The 13165-nt window shown below is 43.9% G+C and overlaps 1 protein-coding gene across 2 annotated transcripts in view; it reads left to right on the top strand.

Moving 5' to 3' along the window:
- The window catches only part of SLAIN1 (SLAIN motif family member 1), a 57914-nt gene that overhangs the window by 38059 nt on the left and 6690 nt on the right, over window positions 1-13165 (top strand). The window lies entirely within an intron of this gene.

Here is a 13165-nt window from a genome sequence, read left to right as displayed (position 1 = left end):
GAGGCTAACCTGTTATATTACTTGCAGCTTTCAATATACATGAAAAGTATTATTCATAATTAATCAAAATTGCACTTTAAGCATGCTCTGCTGTAGTACTACTGTTACAGTATTCCCAAATCTCTTTTCCTCTACTTTCCCCTAAAGAGATTGGTTCTGTTCTTGTATATGGAGTCAATAGTCTGGCTGCTGATTCATCTGGTCGTTCACAGAGCTCTCTGTAAATGAAAAGAAATCAACAAGTAAACATTGAGTTTTGGCACTCAGTGTTGATGGAAAGACAGTGTTTAGCTTTGACACAGTGTCTTCCCGAAACCTATCTACATGTTTACCTGGACTATATTTTTTTGCTCTTAAGAACAGATAGGATCAGGGGTTCTGGTTCTGTCATACTTGCTTGTAGTTTGTTTGGTGTGGTATGCTAATTGAGATACTTATTCTGAGTTTAGATCTGTACTACCTGCATTGTAAAAAAAATAACAACAGACTGAAGGGGTGATAAACTTAGAAAATGTTAATAGTTTCTAAGAGTATTTTATTGGATGCCTGATGATTAGTTTTGGTATGTTTATTGCTATGAAGCTGGGTTGGATTTCAAGAGTCCAGTGTGTCCTGATGGCCAAGAAGGCCAATGGCATCTTGAGGGGCATTAAAAAGAGCATGGCCAGCAGGTCAAGGGAGGTGATCCTCTCCCTCTACTCTGCCTCACCTGGATTATTGTATCCAGTTTTGAGCTTTCCAGTACAAAAAAAGACAGGGAGCTCCTGGAGAGAGGCCACAAAGATGATAAAGGGTCTGGAGCATCACCCCTATGAAGAAAAACTGAGCGACCTGGATCTGTTCAGCTGTGAGAAAGGAAGACTCAAATGTGATCTTAATAATGTTTATAAATATCTTAAGTGTGAATGTCAAAGAGACATGACCAACCTCTTTTCAGTGGTTTCTGGGGACAGGACAAGGGGAAATGGCCATAAACTGGAGCATAGGAAGTTCCACACCACTATGCGAAGGAACTTCTTACTGTGATAAGGGTGACAGAGCGCTGGAACAGGCTCCCCAGGGAGGTTGTGGATTCTCTTTCTCTGGAGATACTCAAGACTCACCTGGACGCCCATTTGTGCAGGCTGCTGTAAGTGGCCTGCTTTGTAGGGGGGGTGGACTCAATGATCTCTGGAGGTCCCACCCAGCCTCTACGATTCTGTGATTCTCTGACTCTGTGAAAAGAGTTGGAAAAGGTAAAATGTTTACCGGATAGACAAGGAACATCCCAGCAAGCACTCAAACACTGTATCCAGGTTCCCAGTGGCTTGGAAAAGACATCCTCTATTTACAAACCCTGTAACAGAGTTGTTTTGACAAGGCTGAGCAGTGTCTAATACTGGCCTCAAGGAAAGGGCAAGGTAAATGGGCTGTCACCTAACAGAGAGTGGCAGTCACCATGACTGAGGAGATGTAGGCGTGTGGCTTCTGGGGACAGGAGTGACTGCTTCTCTGTGCCATTTCCCTTAACCTTGCTGAAAGGGCTTGCAAAGGTTTGAACAGATAAGACTTCTGGTTCATTGCTGTAAATGCTTCCAGGCTTTTCAAGAGATGAGTCAGGAATGTTGTATTCTTAGGATGCACGTTGTATGCCCTTACACATATACTAGATTGGATCTGCTTTGCTGTCAGCTGCATTTAGGTATTGGGATGTAGGTGTCCAAATGTGAATGCACTGCCCAATTCTTCTGCCTGCATATAAGCAATTATTGTTATATGAGGTGCTCTAGACCACCCTTCTTGGCTTCACCACAGACATCTGTCAGTGTTGTTCAGATGCCTTAAACAACCCAGCATCTCTCAAATGGCACTATGTACCCATATGGAGGCCCACTAGAGCTGATGGTCTGTTTGTTTTCCAGTCACAGGAAATTCTAGGTAGTCATTCTAGGTAGCAGAGAGATTTCCTGTCTTGTGAGCTTAGCCCCTGTAATTTTCTGCATATACTTGGGATGAGAATGTGCTCACAGATGTTTTCCAGGTGTGTTGTGGTGAGCAGGACTAGGGAAGTAATACTGCCTCAGTACTTGGCATTGGAGAGGCCTCATCTTGAGTACTGTGTTCAGTTTTGGGCACCTCAGTACAGAAGGGACATTGAGGTGTTGGAGCAGGTCCAAAGAAGGGCAACAAGGCTTATGAAGGGCTTGGAGAATATGCCCTGCAAGGTGAGACTGAAGGAACTGGGGCTGTTTAGTCTGGAGAAGAGGAGGCTGAGGGGAGACTTTATTGCTCTCTTCCAATATCTGAAAGGTGCTTGCAGCGAGTGGGATTGGTCTCTTCTCACTGGTGACAGGTGACAGGACGAGGGGAAATGACCTTAAGTTGCACTAGGGTAAGTTTATGTTGGATATCAGGAAAAGCTTCTTTACAGAAAGAGTTGTTAAGCACTGGAATAGGCTCCCCAATTAGGTGGTTGAGTCACTGTCCCTGGATATGTTTAAAAACCATTTGGATGTGGTGCTCAGGAGCATGATTTAGCGGAGGGTTGTACTCTAACTGGGTAGTGTGGTTAGGTTGTGGTTGTCCTTGATGATCTTTAAGGTCTTTTCCAACCTGAGTGATTCTATGATTCTACAACTTTGAACTCGCAGATTGTTCTTGCCAGTGCACTTAGCAAAGCACTGCCTGTTGGTGTAATTTTGATACTCTACCATGCTTTAAATTGCCATACATCTATTTTAAAATAGCTTGCAGTCTTGCTCTTCTTCTCAGGTTCTTGTTCTCCCTTTACCCCACCAGTGAACTCTCTGTGTGAATGGGACCAGTCCTATTTGCTGCAAATCCGCAACAACTGCTGCATTAAAAGGTTCCTGACAAATGCTAACATAAATTGGTAGATGCATGCTAATGTAAATGTGTTATGTTTAGAATGTATATATAAGGGCCACCCGTAGCACAGGCTGCAGATGTATTTAATGCCTGTAGTGTGCATATGTTATGCTTATATTCTAATAAGTTTTATTTCCAGTTCTGCCAAGAATTCACTAATAGAAAAACTTTGCTTTCTTTGTTTAAATCAATTGAATGTCTGTAACTACATCTGAAAAAAACCCATTTCTAATCAGTCATCAGCCATTTCATTTACTGATGCCTTATGACACTATTTACACTAACAATCTTTGCTTTTTCTTTTAAGTTGTTAGTTATGAAATATTTTATTGCTTACACTTTTGGAGAATTACTTTTCTCAGACGAAATTATAAGAACATCATTGAGTGTTGCAAAATCCTTGCCTCAATTGGAAAGTGCACATCTTCCTTCCTTCCTTCCTTCCTTCCTTCCTGCCTGCCTTCCTGCCTTCCTGCCTTCCTGCCTTCCTGCCTTCTTGCCTTCCTTCCTCCCTCCCTCTCTTCCTCCCTCCCTCCCTCCTTTCCTTCCTCCCTTCCTCCCTTCCTTCCTTCCTGCCTTCCTTCCTTCCTGCCTTCCTTCCTTCCTTCCTTCCTGCCTTCCTGCCTTCCTGCCTTCCTTTCTTCCTCCCTCCTTCCCTCCCTTCCTCCCTACTTCCCTTCCTCCCTTCCTTCCCTTCCTTCTCCTTCCCTCCCCTTACCCTCATTCCTTCCATTCCTCTTTCCAAGCAAACTTCAATCAGACTTAAGAGAACAGCATTTTAGTAGGCAGTAGGTCTGTGTTTAGATACTAGTTCAGTGTCAAGTGACATTGATTTGTGTGTTTGGAGGGGTGAGAAAAGACCTCCTCTTACTGATTTACTGAGTGCTTTTCTTCTCTTACCTTTCTGAAGTTCAGTGAGGAAGAGAAGAATCAGAAGGAAATTTTAGCAGACTCTTTATTAAAGAAAAAGAGAAGAAAATATTTTTCAGTCGCTCTCGAAGCATTACTGAGCATAGTGAGCAGTGAAGGGAAGTCACGGAAGGATAATGGGAAAGTTTCTATGTGTCTTTCAGAGGAGACATGTCAGGGTGAAGTAATAATTTTAAATAAAATGGAGATGTTCAACATAGCAAAATGTAGATACTGACAATAATGAAGAATGCTGTCTCTTGCTTAACTTTTTTTAGTTCTTTATCATGCATTTGTGTACTGATGTCTCTGTTGTATTAACTGATGATTTCACAGATCTCTAACTGGGCCACGATCTATTTAGGATGTCTTACCTCTTGTAAGCGTAACAAATGTAATGCAGATACGAGCTCAGATGTTTGAAGATGAAGAAGATAAATTAATCAATAGTATATATCCCACATGGTGAAGTTGTAATTGAGGACGATTTTGTTAAGGATTTCAGAACAAACTGTGAATAACAAGTTTTTCCCTTAAGTTTTTTCCCGTAACTTCTTTGTGCATACAATACAAATAAAGTGGGATTGAATTTGCAAGTTTTGTGTGAAGGACTTAAGTGTGTGAATGAAATTACAAATGTAGTTTGAAAAGTGATACAGGTTTCTATGAGACTCTAATAATTATGATTCATTGTATCGCATTTCTTAACTACAGTGCACTTGTGAATCTGCTCAAATGAAATGCTGACAACACTTGAAGAAAATAACAATGAATGAAAAAATGTCTTGTAAGACACTTCACTATATAGCCAACATAAGCTTTGGCTGCACTTAGTCTTGCTCCTGTCAGCAAGTGTTGGATATCTGACATCAGTTTGGTGTTTTTAAATCTAGGCTTTTAAACCTTATTTTGTATGTAACAAGACCCATCTTTTGTAATGCTTGTACTGATAACCTGCTCATTTTACATAGTGGAAACAGACTAATTAATGTGCAAGCTGCTAGCCAACCAGTTGTAATCCTCCAGTACGTATTTCTGTAGTTCATTTTAGGTTTTGTTTTCTTTTTGTCTGCTAACACCTTTCTTCAGTTCTAGAAATCGCTGACAGACTTACATATACCATTTGGGTATTTCATTCTGACATGGCATATGGAAAAGTTGCATTGGCAACATTTTTACATTCTCTTGTATCCTAGGAAATATCTTTTATAGAAACCATTCTCTCAGATTCTGGGCCACTTCTCTAAGATCTAAGAGAATCACTATTTAGGGACATTTATCCAGGATCACAGGCAGCTTCAGTGGATGAAGCACAGTGGATGAAAGCATTTTTTCAGAGGGAAGTTAATATTTATCAAGAGCCTCTAAGGGAAACCCAAAGATCAGAACTCAGAAGTCTGGCAGCCCAGCAAGGTCATTCCTCTTTTGGTGCATTCTGCATGGATGTTAACCTTCAGATGATGCTAGTATTTGGTCAGAAGGACAAAAGCACTGGACAGTGATGGCTACCAACAGAGCTGGAATCAGAAGACAGCCGTCAGGTGCTGCTGTCTGTTGTGGAGTCCTGCCAGAAGGAAATTGTCTACTGATTCCTGGCTGACTTCAGAGAAGAAAATGTACTGGGGAACAAACTCTTTGGGAAAATCAGAACTGAAGCAATTGGGTAAGAGGCAAACTGCTGTCCTAACCATAATTTTGTGGAATATTTTACAAAATAAGGAACATTTTGGCTTGTTCTTGACCAGTTTATAGAATCATAGAATCGCAAGATTGGAAGCGACCTGCAGGATCATCTAGTCCAGCCATCCTTCCGCTAGCATTGCTACGACAAGCTACTAAACCGTATCTCGTAGCTCCTCATCCAGACATCTCCTGAACACTGCCAGGGATGGCAACTCCACCACCTCCCTGGGCAGGCCATTCCAGTGCCTGACATGTCTCTGAGAGAAAAAGTTCTTCCTTACGTCTAACCTAAATGTTCTCTGATACAACCTGCAGCCATTTTCTCGGGTCCTGTTTGTTGTCTGGGAGAAGAAGCCAAACCCATCCTCATCACAACCTCCCTTCAGGAAATTGTGGAATGCAGTGAGGTCTCCTCTGAGCCTCCTCTTCTCCAGACTAAACAATCCCAGCTCCCTCAGCTGCTCCTTGCCGTGGAAACGGCAGGGCTGGTCCTGGATTTAGTCAGTTCGCTAGTCCACATGCGCAGGGAGTGATGACAGAAACTCAATATGAGTGCATCAGAAAACTCCAACTTTATTGTAAACACAAGCCTGTATTTATAACCACTTTAGCAAACTTGGCACAAACTGATTGGTTAACAACCCCATAACAACCCCTAACCCACAAAGATGATTGATTACACATGCTTTCATGCCTTAGTAACTATCTCTGCGGCTCCCCCCACAGATACTTCTTTACCTCCGACCCAAATTCCTCCTTGGTTGTTTACTTCTGGCCTAAAGGACACGGTGTCCTTGCAGAGAACATACTAGTATTTTTCCATCTGTATGTCTTTACAGCCTCCCACCTTGTCCTGCTCGTACAGCTGCTCAAGGGGCCCATGGCCCCCTTGGCTAGCAAGCCACTCGTCAGCAGCTCCTTACAAGGCTTGTGCTCCAGACCCCTCAACAGTTTCACTGCCTTTCTCTGGACATGTTCCAGGGCCTCAATGTCTTTCTTGTAGTGAGGGGCCCAAAACTGAACACAGTACTCGAGGTGCAGCCTCACCAATGCTGAGTACAGGGGGATGATCACCTCCCTGCTCCTGCTGGCCACACTATTTCTAATGCAGGCCAGGATGCCATTAGCCCTCTTGGCCACCTGGGCACACTGTCGGCTCATGTTCAGCTGAGCATCAACCAACACCCCCAGGTCTCTTTCCTCTTCACATCATCCAGCCACTCAGCCCCCAGCCTACAGCGCTGCATGGGGTTGTTGTGCTCAAAGTGCAGGACCCAGCACTTGGCCTTGTTAAACCTCATCCCATTCACCTCAGCCCAGCGATCCAGCTTATCCAAATCCCTCTGCAGGGCCTCCCTGCCCTCAGGCAGATCAACACCACCTCCCAGCTTGGTGTCATCTGCAAACTTACTGAGGGTGCACTGAATCCCCTCATCTAGGTCATCAATAAAGATATTAAACAAAATGGGCCCCAGTACCGACCCCTGGGGGATACCACTTGTAACAGGTCCCAGCTGGACTTGACTCCATTAACCACTACCCACTGGGCACAGCCCTCTAGCCAGTTCCTTGCTGAAGAAGGGTATACCTGTCCAGGCCATGGGCAGCCAGTTTCCCCAGAAGAAGCCTGTGAGAGACCATGTCAAAGGCTTTGCTTTGCTGAAGTCTAGGTAAACTACATCAACAGCCTTTCCCTCATCTACCAGTCTGGTCACCCAGTCGTAGAAGGAGATGAGGCTGCTCAAGCACGACCTGCCTTTCATGAACCTGTGCTGTCTGGGCCTGATCCCCTGGACACCACGCACGTGCTGTGTGATCTCACTCAAGATGATTTGCTCCATAACTTTCCCTTGTACCAAGGTCAGGCTGTAGTTCCCCAGATCCTCCTTACGGCCCTTCTTGTAGATGGGAGTCACATCAGCAAGCCTCCAGTCCTCTGGGACTTCTCCAGATAACCAGAAGCACTGGTAGATGGCAGAGAACAGCTCAGCAGTCACACCCGCCAGCTCCCTCAGCACCCGAGGGTGGAGCCCATCCATTCCCATGGCCTTACGACAGTCCAGATGGAGGAGAAATTCTCTGTCTCCACCTGAATCACCAGCAGTGCATTCAGCATAGCATTCCAGGCTTCCAGATCAGGGCATGAAGTGCCCTGAGGATAACCGATCTGCCTATTAAAGGCAGATGTAAGGAAAATGTTCAGGACCTCAGCCTTCTCTTTATTCTCAGTGGTCACATTGCCCAAGTAAAGGATTGAAATTCTCCCCGGTTCTTTTATTATCGTTGATGTATTTATAGAAGGATTTCTTATTCTCTTTTATTGCAGTGGCCAGTCTGAGTTCAAGTTGGGCTTTTGCCTTCCTAACTTCTTCCCTGCATACCTTAGCAACCTCCTTGTACTCCCCAAGTAGCCTGTCCCTTCTTCCAGAGGACATAGACTCTTCTTCTTCTGGAGTCCCAGCAATAGCTCTCAGCTAATCCACACTGGTCTTCCCCTGCAACTTGCCTTACGGCATTCTTGCACAGACTATTCTTGCACCTTTAAGATTTCCATCTTGAGGAGCATCCAGTCTTCCTGGACCCCTTTACCTGTAAGGAGCCATTCCCAAGGGACCTATGCTACAAGTGTCCTGAACAGGGCAAAAGTCCACCCTCTGGAAGTTCAAGATAGCAGTTTTGCTAGTCAACCTTCTGACATCTTCTGAATAGAGAATTCTACAGTGTCATGGTTGCTCTGCCAAAGACAGTACACAATCTTCACATCTCCCACCAGTCCTTCTCTATTAGTGAAGAGCAGGTCTAGCAAGGCACCACTCCTGGTAGGCTCTTGTACCAGCTGTGTTTCTCCAGAATAATACTGTGAGAGACCATGTCAAAGGCTTTGCTGAAGTCTAGGTAGACTACATCAACAGTCTTTCCCGCTATCTTCCACACACTCTAGAAAGCTCTTGGATTGCTTCCTCTGTGCTGTGTTATATTTCCAAGGTATATCAGGGAAGTTGAAGTCTCCCATGAGAGTAAGTACTGGAGATCCAACGACTTCTGCAAGCTGCTCATAGAACACTTCATCGATCTCTTCATAACGATTAGGCGAACTATAACAGATCCCCACCAAGATGTTGCCCCTACAGGCCTTCCCCTGATTCTTACCCACAGACACTCAACTTTATCATTCCCAACCCCAAGCTCTTCAACATCAAAACAGTCTTTAATATAAAGGGCCACTCCACCCTCCTTCCTTTCTCATCTATTTCTTCTGAAGAGCTTGTAACATCTATCACAAACTCCAGAGGTGGGAGTGGTCCCACCAAGTTTTGCTAATGGCAACTAGAACATTTTTAGCCTGGAGCACAATTGCTTCTAACTCCTCCTGCTCATTGCCCATGCTGAGTGCATTGGTGTAGACGCACTTCAGCCGAGTTGTCTGTCTCACGCCCAGCTCAAGATCATTTCCCTGGGCTCATATCTCATATCTCATCACCAACGTTTTGTCCCCTTCCCCTGTCATAGCTAGTTTAAAGCTCTTTCGATAAGCCCCACTAGCTCCTGTGCTAGGATTCATTGCCCCCTTTGAGATAGGTGGGTTCTGTTAACGGATAACAGGCCAGGGGCTGAGTAAAGTGCCCCATGATCAAAGAACCCAAAGTTTCTGCTTTGACACCAGACTCTGAGCCATGTATTCATTGCTTGTGCTTTCCAAGCCCACTCCTTGTCCCTCACTGCCCCTGAAGGTATAGAACAAAAGATCACTTGTGCTCCTGCTCCTCGAACTGAACAGCTTAAACCCCTGAAATGTCTTTTCATAGTTGGCAGGCTTCTCTGAGCAATTTCATCACTGCCCCCCTGAACTATGAGCAAAGGAAAATAATCAGTGGACCTAACCAGCTTTGGTGGTTTCCTGGTTATGTCCCTGACCCGGGCCCCAGAAGGCAGCACACTTCCTGGCAGTTCGGGTCCAATCTGCGTATGGGGCCCTCCGTTCCTCTGAGAAGAGAGTCACCCACTACAACCACCCTTCTTTCTTTCCTGAGAGAGGCAGTCTTAAGGCATGGAGGTGACCACCTTGCCTTAGGCTCCCTCGTAGGCAGATCCTCCATTGCCTCCCCACTCGCCTCCCCTTCAATTTCTAGCACCTATGGCTCAGAGGGACCTGGGGAAGCGAGGTAGGCAGACAGGGGGGGCTCCGTGACTCCAAGTCAGGACTCTGTTCCAATCCTCATCAGTCAGGTCTGTCTGACTGGGACGGGGCAGGGGCTCCACCTCTTTTCTGGGCGCATCTCCCTGGCACCCTTCCCTCCGGCATGCCGGCAAGTCACTTCACCAGTCATCTCCTGCTCACACTCCCTGATGGTCCTTAGTCTCTGGACTTCCTCCTTGAGCTCCACCACCAGGCTGAGCAGCTCATCCACCTGCTCACATGTCATACAGGTGGAATCCCTGCCACTCTCCCCAGTCAGCAGCAGGGTCAGGCACTCCCTGCAACTGGAGACCTGAACTGCCACATTCTGGGCAGTCTTTCCTCGCCACGGTCTTCTTGGAATAAGCCTGCTGTCTGGTGGAGAGTGTGTTTAGGCCTGCAGTCTCAGAGACTGCCAAGAGGAAAGCTGGTCTCCTGAGCAAGGAGGAATTTTTTTTTTACTCCACATCCCTCCAGATTCCCAGTGTAGTCTTAGGTGCTCTGAAGGTAGTCTCCACAGGAAACTTAATGTAGTGGCGATGGTCTGTGTCTGGGCGATCTTTTCGCACTCCTTCAAGTGTGTTTCATAATTCCTAGTTTTCCTGTACTCTAGGCAATGTGGAGTTCAGTGTGTATAGTACACAGAGGAAGATGTGCAAATATGCTTTAGGCAATTTTTTCTGGATTATTCTGCCGCCGATATGAAAAACAAGGGTGACAGATGCAATCTGAAGAACAGTCATGAAATAACAAGCATGTGTATATACATGAACTACTGAATATGATAACAACAAGATACTGATTAAGTCTCTTGCATGACCTATCCATTCATTTTGGTCTTAACACTTTTAAAAAGGGAAAGAGCTAATATACATCTGTAGCATTTCATGTGACTGCATTCTACTTATAAAATCTTACTAATTTCAACCCAAATTTTAGTTAAGACTAACTTAGTTGGTCACAGTAGTCTTTGATGCTATAGAAGGTGCTGGTCCTGTGTTGTTAATAGCTGCTTGTGTCTAACAGAATAAATTGTAAACAACCAATGATACTTTAGACTTGAGACAGATCGGTGCCAGAGAGCTAACTGGAATGGTAGCAGACCTTTGCTACGTTCAGCATTCATAATAAACAGGTCCATCTGAGCAAATTATTTTCTTACCTGAGAATCTCAGGTCTTCTGCTTCACTCCTTTCTGTTAATTTTCTTATCACTCTTAGAAAAGCTAAAAGCTCTAGAAAGGGAATGTTTGCTATCAGTGGCTTAGCAAATTATTTTTGCTTTCTTTTCGTAGATTTCCAGCAAGTTTATATCTAGTCAGGTTTCTGTGACCTGAAGTAATATTAAAATCACATAACTCTTGTCTTCTCCTTCTGTGTACCAGGCTTACAGGAGCTGTTTTTTCACTTAAAACACCCATAAGACTCTACACTGTTCATAGGAGGGAAACAGGTGACAGAATAAACATCAAGAAAGAGATGAAAGAGAATGTATCATCCAAGGAGATGAAAGCTGCAAAGTACTATAAAGATGAGCATTTCTGGGTTTTCCCCAAACACAACACTGACCTGCTGTTTTCATTGCTATTCGGGGCTATTTATCTCAACAGACAAAGGAATCATCTAAGAAGTAACACAAATGCTTGACAGATGAGAATTTGCAGGTGCAGTAGGAATCTTCTGCTTAAGGACTGAATCAGCAGCAGATCAGACTGCTGAGAAAAGAAGGGACTGATGAGTGGGAGGCAAAAGAAATGGCCAGCCTTACCATGGAGGAAATCCGAGCAACTTCTGTGCTTATTTTCTTGCTACTTTAGTTGCATCTACTGGACAGTTCTAAACACAGATTATTCCTTTTTGTCTACACAGTCCCAGAGTGGAAGAACATGTAGATTCCTAGGAATTCTGCTTGTACTAGGTGATATGTGGATAGTATTTGACAAAAATCTGTTTTATGTAGTGTCATCTTCCCTACCACTATCCTACCACACATTTTTTGCCATTTTGTAGCTACAGACAACTCCTGTTTGTGAGTTCTCTGCAACTCTGGGCCGAAACTGTTACCGTAGGAAGGCAGTTACCTTTCCGATTTGCAAAATCTGAAATTTCTGAATACTCATTGCTGAAATGAGTATTTCAGAAATGGTTCCTATATAGATGCCATCATTCACATCCTCAGTATGATTTTGGAAACCTTATATTGTGCCATTTTTATACCAATTAAATTATTTTTTACTGCCTGAGTGAATCACAGTGGTAATCTCTTTGTTTGCCAGTGTCAGTGATGAGTCACTGAAGCACACCAGCTTTAATTCTTTAATGAAGGGTTACCTTTTAAAATTCTGATTTATCAGAATTTGGCTGTACTCTAGTTTCTGGAAAGTCAAATCTTGTATTCACTTCTGGTGAACACCTCCCTGTTTTGCTTTCCATACTTACTGTTTGATTTCAGTAAAATAAATAGGGCTATGTAAACTATTTCATAGATAGCAATGGTTTTCTATCTCAGACCATCCTATGGTAATTGAAATTCAGCATTAGCTGGGATGAATGTGAAGACCAAAAAGTACAGGTAGGCAGTGGTAACTGGGAGCTGGGACACGAGGGTATTCAAAATGCTGGACCATTGAAATTCAAGCATGTTTTTCACAATTTGGAGAATGCTGTACTGAACCTTATCATAATGACAATTCATATATGACAGCTACAGTTATAGCCTTGCAATATGACTCAGTTCGCTGGAGGTACATAGGCAATATACGTACTCAAGTTAGTGACTGCTAATACATTTTATAGATAGAACTGTACTGTCAATTCTCATTACTCATTAGTTGTTAGCAGATTTAAGGATTAGAGGAGCTCATTATAGTGCTAAATAGGTTATGTATTTATGCGAGCTGATTAACAGAGACTCCTAAGAAACAGTTCAGTTTCTGTATGTTGAACTCATCCCCATGTGAATTAGGAGGTCAGCCTGAAACAGCAGTTGGAAGCCATATGTGATGTATTATTCCCGTGCATAAATCCAAATTTTAATCTTAAATTGTCCCGCTTGCCATTGAAGAGGGTAGTTGTGGCTGCCTTTTACAAGAAAAGCACATTACTGCAGTGGAAGAGCTAGAGGCAGATCTGTACTGTGCATTGGAACCTACTGCAGATCAGTAGCTGGCAGACTCCATGCTGACCCTGGTACCAGAAAAAACATAACGACAAGCCAGCAGCACAACATTTTTGCTACTGAACCTTGCCAAGAGGCCAGTGCTATTATCAAAGAAGATTTATTGAATGACCTGTTAATTCCATACTTACATTAGCAACTGATCCTGCCCCCATACATCTATTTCCAGCTTTCTTTCTGTGCAGGGCCTTGGAAAATGTCCACCATAAGTATAACAGGAGGCAAACCCACTAGATTTGAAAATCGTAATGTCAGCCCAGGTCTCCAAGCAAATGCCAGTATCAAGACTGAACAGGTTTTCAGCATGGCCACCCTGCGGAAATGTGTCTTTAGACATCCATAATATAAATA

The sequence above is a fragment of the Centrocercus urophasianus genome, unplaced genomic scaffold (assembly GCF_019232065.1).
Source record: "Centrocercus urophasianus isolate 14NV4802_14NV808 unplaced genomic scaffold, USGS_Curo_1.0 seq_9, whole genome shotgun sequence".
In the NCBI taxonomy this organism is placed as follows: Eukaryota; Metazoa; Chordata; class Aves; order Galliformes; family Phasianidae; genus Centrocercus; species Centrocercus urophasianus.
The sequence above is the reverse complement of the archived record's forward strand: the minus strand, read 5'-3'. Positions and strand labels throughout refer to the sequence as shown.